Below are 9,031 nucleotides of genomic sequence, written 5' to 3'. Positions count from 1 at the left end.
TTGTCCATTTTCCAGTCACTAGGCAATCTTTGAGAATTTATTGACTTGGTAAATGATTCAACCAAGATAGCAGCAATACTCTGGGAACAGCGCTTCAAGACGTGATTTGGTATGCCATCCGGACCATGAGCAGAAGGAGGATTAATGTAGCACAACAGAGCCCTAATTTCGGCCTCATTTAAAACGATGTCATGCATTTGAGGTAATTGATCGTGTAATTCAGGTATCGGGGTATGACGACATGCTGTGAAGACGGAATGAAAATATTCGTTAAAGCAATCAGATTTTTTGTGTCATCGGTTAACACATCACTTTCATGCCCGAGAGCCGGAACGCCAACACTCTCTTTTGTGTTACTTTTGACATATCGCCATAACTCCTTAGGATTAGATCTTATTTTATCAGCTAGCGACGATAAGTATGTTCTTTTTGCTGCCTTTAATTCTTGTTTCAAGTTTTTAGTTAGAGTTATAAACTTGTCATATAAGTTCTGACTTGGTGCTATCTTGAATGCCTTGTATAATAATTGTACCTTGCCTTGTACCAATAATTCACTCAGTGAGTAGGTAGCATAGACCTTCCCGAAGCACTTGGATTTAAAGTTGATGGGAGCATCAGCAAGTCAGCACGAGGTCAGCAAGAGACGTTTAGCGTAATGTTGGAAAGAAAGCTAGGAAGAGCTAGGGTGATACAACCGGAAAGGTAGATAGAGAAGTTTTGATAAAGGGAAAAATTATTAACGAAATTTATACGAAAATGCTAGCATGAAGAGCAAGCATAATGTACTTGAGTAACTCAACCAGGTTAGGTGAGTGTTTGTCACCGCCCCGTTTCAAAGTGAATGCCAATAAATCATCATCGTCGTCATCGTCGTCATAATCCGCGTGGTACCGTTATTACACCGAGACATTGCGCTAATGGGAAAATGAGAGAACGTGGTCGTCTTGCGCGCGCTTTCCCAGCAATCGGTCGAGCTGTTTAGCGCATAACGGGGAGAAATTATTTGTCCCGCGTTGTAATACGGCGTACAAATAGGACAAGGAAAAGTTCTTGCCGTTTTTTTTTTACCAAAATACGATGATGGTTTCAATAGTGCGTGTAATCCCGAGGAAGGATCAATTCCTTCAGCCGACAGGCTGTCTGCAAAAAACATTTCGAGCACCAAGTCGTAAGCAATGAATGTACAGAATAGCACAATCTATTAAGCTGTGAGTTACAATGCGTAAAAGTAATGTCCGATGTTTTGCAGCACCAATAAAATGTTATTGTACATGTTCTGCAGCTCTCTCTGTCTATAGTGTCCCCATGCTGGGTGCATCTGCAAACACTCTGCTCAGCAAACTCCTGTACTCTCGTAGGTGCCCCCAAAAGAATCACGATATAGTAGTTTCAGGTCGTCACATCGAATAACATAAGCAGATTTTGAACACAATTGATACTACTTCCGTTATCGTGAGTACACTCTTTGGAAAGGATAAGAAAAGTGCTCGAACGGGCTAATTTCATTGCTACGTGTGCACAACATCGTAACGACATGCTCACCTTCCTGGAAGCTGTGCGAGTAACCACGCATGGCTCAAAACGGTGGACGCGAGGGTGACTTGAGAAAATGAAAATGCACACCTTGGTTGATGACAGGCGCCTAATTGCATTCATATCTAGAAAAGACATGTATTCGAGCCAATAATCCGTACAACAGTGAATGCGGGTTGCCCATCATGCAGTTGTTCAACTCTACGTCGCAATACGGGTAGGTATAATACTGAAAATCAATAAACGCTGACCAGGCTCCTTCGAGATATTTAAGCTGTGGGAGCCGCTATTCAACGCCAAAAAGTTAAAGGGCCATGGGTTTGGCTGTTACAATCCCTCAAAAAGAAAGAAAAGAAAAGGCGTCTTTGCATAAACACTTGCACGAAGCGACTTTTTCCTCTTCTTGCCGCGGCGCAAGATCACACCATAGACAGGGTACGCGTGGCATCTGCGTGTTGTACTTTTGGTGAGAAACTAAGAATGCGTCTTTTTGCAATTATCCGCTACTGTCACGGGACTAAAGGTCTAGCACAGGCGCATGACTGCCACGAATTTGTGTTTCTAGCTCCGTTTCGTGGTCGTCGTTATTACATAAGGGGGTAATACAACAATATAATATAACGCACTACAAACCACCGAGCAGAGAAGCTGCCTGAACACATATGTTTCTTTGATACCCATTTGTACGCACCTACATTCGCTTCAACATTTTGCTCAGCATGGAGAGTCCATAAACGGCACTTGAAAAGGAAGAAAATGCGCAAAATAAGCTTCGGAACGCTTTTTTACTCATTATGCTTCGGCGTTCTTTCTTAATACAGATAAACTAAGCCGCCGGGACCCTACGGATGCCCTCCCCCCCCCCCCCCCCCCGCTTTCCGCCGCCATCTATCTCATAAAGCGCGCAACAATAGCGCATTTTCTATCTGGCTTGGAGGCGAGTTAATACGCACGCATCTCATGCCGTTCCGCTATGCTTGGAGGCCATGCTCGACAGCGGCTGAGTACGTCAAGGATTCTCCGCTGAGTGGCGCCTGCATCTCGTGTAAGTGCAATCCCATATTTGCAGTACTACAGTACACTGTAGCAATACTGTTGTGGCTAGACGCGTCGGATTTGCTTGCTTACTTTTCTAAAAACGAAAATGAGAATGCCAGGCGTAAAACGGCGATAAAAAATAAAATATATAATACTGTCAAGAACAACTGCATTCGAGTAATGGCAATGCCCTAATGAGACTTCATAACTAATTAACAAATCGCTTTTATTTATTACTTATTTATTTAATACATACTGCGGACACGAAGTCCATGCAGGGTGGATAATACAATATTAGGTCACAAGAAGTAAAACAATGTCAACACAACAAAATGATGCAACAATACGACAATAACGCTGATAGAAAAAGTAAACAATCGCGATACAAGTTTCATAAAGGCAACTCATTCCAGTCATTAATGGTGCGTGGAAAGAAATACTATTTTATATACTATAGAAAGAAATACTATAGGTTGGTTAGGGCAAAATAGGGGGTTAGTGCATTTAGGTGATGCTGGCGAGTAGTTCTCGTTACTACTGGACTTACATACAATGCCGGGTCGAGTGCCAATTTGTTATTAAGTAACTGAGAAAGAAAGTCAAGCCGTATTTTTTTTCGACGCGAATCAAGTGGATGAATATTATCAGACCTCATTAGTCCAGTTGGTGAGTCGAATGTCGAAAATGTGTTGTAAACAAACTGGATAGCCTGTCTTTCGATTCGTTCAAGCTTCTTTATGCTGCATTGAGTGTACGGATCCCACATAATACAGGCGTACTCAAGCTTCGGTCGAATTAGGTAGTAATAAGCAAGCAGTTTAACAGAGGAAGGGGCATGTTAAAGCTTGTGTTTGAGAAAGCACAGTTTACGGAAAGCAGAGAAAGATATATTTTGCACGTTAAGGTTCCAGGACAGGTTGCTGCAAAGGGTGACACCTAAATAGGAGCCTAGCATATAACTATAAGAGAGAGATGTTTTCTTGCGGGAAATGGGAAGAACAACACTTTTTTCAACATTCAAGGCCATCCCCCATTGGGCACACCAATAGAAAATTTTACTGAGGCTATCATTTAGGTCATCTTGGTCACTAGTGTGGGTAATTTCTTTAAACAATACACAATCGTCTGCAAATAGTCTTATCTGAACATTCGGCTTTACAACATTAGCAATGTCTTTCACGTATAGGAGGAACGACAAAGGGCCCAGTACACCTTGATAGGTAAGGTCCCCAGTGGCACCTTACCTATAAGCAAGTCTTCCTCTTTATTTAGGTGCATAAAACAGAGAACGCAGTGCGGCGGCAGAGTTCTGCGAGCTGTCTGTCCACCAGTTTAGCCCTGACGGGGACGTCGCTTTGGAGAGAGAAAATAACCACCGGCGGCGGCTGCTTTTGGAATCCTGGCACATTCAGAAAACGTCGACTGACATCGCTGTTAAGAAACATTTCCCGCCATTTACTCTCAAGGACGGCGAAAAGTGTCCGCGCACCTATCAAAGTGCTGAAGAAACATGCATGTAAGCGCTGATACATCTCACGCTATCTCAGCCCTTAAGAAGGAGTCGGTCAGGCTCCGGAACGCCGAGTTATAAAATGTAGAAAAATCTTGGTTGGGATTTTCTTCGCTCTTTAATTCAATTTGACTTACTTTTCCAATCGAAAGCAGTACGTTCAAATCAAAACAAAAAAATCTAAACTTGTTATTGCTATTTCTGGAGTTACCAAAGGTAGTGTCTTGGGCACCTCTTTTGTTTTTGATTTTTAATGATGATTTGCCTAAAGATATTACTGTCGCCTTGTGATTTTTTGCAGACGACTGCGCAAAGTATAATATAATTGCTGCTCCTTCCGATCAAATAGAACTGAATCTAAACCTCCAGAAAAAAATATTGGTGCAGTAAGTAGCTGATGTATTTAAATGCGGCAAGGTCATTTGTGATGAGCGTATCAAGGAAGAAGCACATCCTAGAATGAATGTATTCTATAAATGGACACAAGCTTACGAGAGTAGAGGAACATAAATACTTGGGCGTATTGATAACTTCAGATTTAAGACGGAGTTTGCACATCGACTCCGTTTGCGCTAAGGCCAACAGGCCAACAGGGCGTTGTCGGGAGTTCGGAAAAACCTGCATAGTGCAAGTCCAGAAATAAAATGCTTGGCTTACAAGACGCTAGTACGGCCAATTTTGGAGTATGGAAAGGTAATATGGGATCCGCATGTAAAAACTAATTGCGGGAACTTGTTAAAATACAACGGCTCGCGACACGTTTCATAATTAATAAACATCAGCGTTTCCACTCTCCAACTGAGCTTTGGAAACTAGCCCACCTTCAACCACTAGAAAAAAAAGACTGAGTATGAAAAGCTCAAATTACGCTATCTCATGATTAATGAACAAGTAAAAATTGACAAATCAAAGTACATAAAAATATTAACTGGGGGAACATCAAGGCACCGGCATAGCATGTATATTCCTCCTCCCAGATCCCACAACGATGCTTTTAAGTACAGTTTCTTTTTTTTTTCTGCAGGCGATCAGTGACTGATTCGAACTCCATTGTTTCATCTGAAGATATAGCTTCTTTCTTGAAAACCTGAATGACGCAGTGTTCCAGGATGTTGTACAGCTTATTATCATGCTAGTTTGCTGTGCATCTGAGAAATGTGACTTGGCTGTCCTTTGACTGTATAATTCTAATGTATATGGTACTCATAGATTGTTCTATAGGGACTACTTTAGCTTTTGAGCATATATGTTTTGTTTTTCTTCCCGCCTGTAATAGCCCAAATGGAGCTGATCGTGTAATAAAACAAAAAAAAATGAAAAATTAACATTGTCCCCGACCAGGCTGACATCTGCCGAGTGTATACCTTTGATAAAATTCGTGTAATGTAATGGTAGCGCTACAGAAATTGTAGGGGAGAACAGAGTAAAGGGCACTACTACTAGTAGCAGTACTATTATTATTATTATTATTATTATTATTATTATTATTATTATTATTATTATTATTATTATTATTATTATTATTATTATTATTATTATTATTATTATTCCTAGACGCTTTCATGTATCTACTTCTGGCGTCTAAAATCATCCTTTGGTCAGAATTCTACGGGCCAGCAAGACGAAATTGACATATTCACAAACATTTGTCCACTTTCGAAGCAGTACTCGAATCCAGTTCATCACCTATTTCCAGATATATCGATGTTCTTTTTATATGTTATATGGTAAACCGTTAAGGTATAACATGTGTACTCTTTATTCCTGTTTGTTGGTGTGTGTATATCCGCCTCGTTTCACGTAACCATTAACATATGCTTGTCGTCCAGACTTTCAAAATTTTCAAAAAGTTGTCTTTATGTGTGTCACGTGTCATATAATGTTATGTTATGCTATGGTATGCTATGTCATATATACTTATGTGTTATATATTGTGAACCGCAATCGTATAACATCTGTACATGTTATTTCTCTTTATTGATGTGAATGTATACCTCTTACTCCATGGAAAAGTTACCACGTTTGGCGTCATACGATGCTTCTTCGAAAAGCGATTTTGTTTCATATCTTTCTGGTGACTGCCTATGCCTACCCTGAGTAAGCCACAGTTGCTTTGACTGAATGAGCTTATTTCCTGTACCCAGCCAAATACTGTGAACGCTTGACCGGCTGTGTATGTATATTATGCCAATTTTCACGTGCGCCAGTACCAAGACCAGCAAGTTGTTCCTGGGTACGTTAATAACATTGATTGATTGACTGATTGATTGACTGAGCGATTGATTGATTGATTGATTGATTGATTGATTGATTGATTGATTGATTGATTGATTGATTGAGTGAGTGAGTGAGTGAGTGAGTGAGTGAGTGAGTGAGTGAGTGAGTGAGTGAGTGAGTGAGTGAGTGAGTGAGTGAGTGAGTGAGTGAGTGAGTGAGTGAGTGAGTGAGTGAGTGAGCGAGCGAGCCAGTGAGTGAGCGAGCGATTCACCGATTGATTCATTGTCGTTGTCATCGTCGTCGTTGTTGTTGTGCGCAAGTAAACTAGCGGCGTCCAACAAGAATTAATATTAGGCCACCCCTTCTTTTTTATTTTTGGCAGTTACGTCTTTTCCAACTATTCAGAATGCTTGTTTCCTTCTACATGCCGATGACATCAAAATGTTAAAAGAAATTCATGCTGTAGTTGATTGTCACATCCAGACTGACTTATTCTTTTTTCCTTTTTTTTATTTTCTGAATAGTGCAAAAATGATATCCTCAACTTAAACACTGCTTAGCCCAAAGTCACGACTTTAAGCTAACTCGTGACCTTGTCGTGACTTTAAGTCGTGACGCAAAATAACAGGAATTTCTTAATATTATTATGAAGAGTCTGTACTATTGTGTAAGGTCTGTAAGATCAGTGACCTCGGTGTATACCGTTTGATAAAACCTTGCAATTTTCTGCCCATACAAAATGCGTTGTAATGCGGGAGATGCGGTCTATGGGCTCTATTTGCAGACTATCAAAGGAATTCAGTTCTCCGGCACTTTTTCACAAGTTGTACACCACAATCTGTCTTCTTCAACTAGAATACGCGTCGATCGTCTGGAATGGTATTTATAAATCCAACTGTGACATCATAGAATGGGACTAGAAAACGCTTATAAGCATACATCATCATCGCTTTGCTAACACCGACACTGGACGTTGTCATTGCCATTACTTCGCCATCGATGCAATCGTGCTGACCTTCTGTTTTCTTTCACGCTCCTTCATGGTATCCTCGCCTGCTCTGACCTCATCAGTTGTATCACGTTTCGTATTCAGCGCAAGATCACCAAAGAACATATACCTTTCAATGTTCCTCCCTGTCATCACCAACACTCAAACGTCGACATAATTCTGAGTCTATTTAATGATTATTTTCATGATCTCGATATTGTTCATAACCCGCTGTCATTGATCTTTACCGAGTTTTGCGTTCTTGGTTATACTTTCAACATGGGCTCACTTTCTTGCTCATAATATTACTGTGGCTTTGGGGTGAGTTTGAACAAAATCTTGGTACTCACATAGTGCAACTCGCTAAACAACTTAAAGAAATTCCATCATATATTAAACAACTCAAAGGAACCTGCTTGATCGACATAGAGAAGAAACTATATGCCCTTTCCACTCTGTAGGAAATGGTCACCTCGTTCTAAGATCAGTTAACCACAAAACCTAATTCAGGCACTTGAATAAACAATCTGAAGTTTAGAAGATCACAGTAGGTGATCAAACTGGATAATTTATGGGCTTCTAGAAAAGAAAGAAAGAAGAGAGAAACTTACCACTACAAACTGCCGGAAATAAAGATATTTTTCAGGATATTCTTGAGTCTGACAGCATTGAAACCAAGCGTATTCATAGTTTGGGCAAGCAGAACCTTAAGAGGACTATCATACGTAGGCTACTCAAGAAATAAATCTACCCCACTGAAAAGAAATGACAAGCTAATGGACACAATTTCTAGGAGTGTAACATGCTGCCGAAGATTTTTTTTTTTTCATATTAGATAACTAATCATGATCAAATAATACCCTGTCGGTTGTAACCAAGTAAATAATCACAAATCTCAGCCTATTCGGTGTGCCTCTTCTTCAATAGATGTCCCTCTACACTTGTACTGTGCCAATGAAGCTTCCTAAAGCCCAATGAGAGTGATTTTGTGCGCAACGGCGACGAGCGACAGCTTTGAGCGACGGAACGGGGTGTCGCGCGAACAGATCGCTCGCTCATGTAGCTCGATCGCTCGGTTCTGGAAATCTAAAATTCGTCGCTAGTTGCCCAGTAGCGCTACGAGCCGGAACTGGACGTACCTTAGTCAAGTTACTACCGATTGTCGCACGGAACGAGCAAACGACTAAATTTTGACACGTGCAAGGATAAGAACCTACTGCAAGACTTTAAAAATATTTTACCCTGCTACTTACAGTAAAACGCGTCAACTTAAATTAATAAAGCACGCGTCAGGCCAGTTGCGGCGCGGTATTAGCTGCCATTGTACCGGCGAGACCGGTGAGACTTTGCTCAAAGCCGTCGCTCGCATGGGGCACGACTTGTATATGGAGATGGCTGTCACGTACGCTCGTCTCCTATGGGAGACGAGCGAACGTGACAGCCATCTCCATCGCGTCGTTTGTCACTGTCGCTTGCAAGATCGCTTGCATGAGGTTTACACTTAATGCTTGTTAAACATGCAATCTCACCGCTTACTCTAATTATTCGCTCCCATAACTGCGTTGGTATTTTCTTGGTATGCATTATGTTGCTCTAATAGAACACTCGCTCACATTATCTGCCGCATTATTGTTATATCAAGCTTCATCTTCAGAATCCCGCCTAAAGAACCGAGCCCTCGTTTGTACAGACGCTATGCCATCGGCTACGATCGAGATAATCGTATCAAACGCCCGCACAAGAAG

The sequence above is a fragment of the Dermacentor albipictus genome, chromosome 4 (genome assembly GCF_038994185.2).
Source record: "Dermacentor albipictus isolate Rhodes 1998 colony chromosome 4, USDA_Dalb.pri_finalv2, whole genome shotgun sequence".
Taxonomy (NCBI): Eukaryota; Metazoa; Arthropoda; class Arachnida; order Ixodida; family Ixodidae; genus Dermacentor; species Dermacentor albipictus.
Note: the sequence above shows the minus strand (reverse complement) of the source record.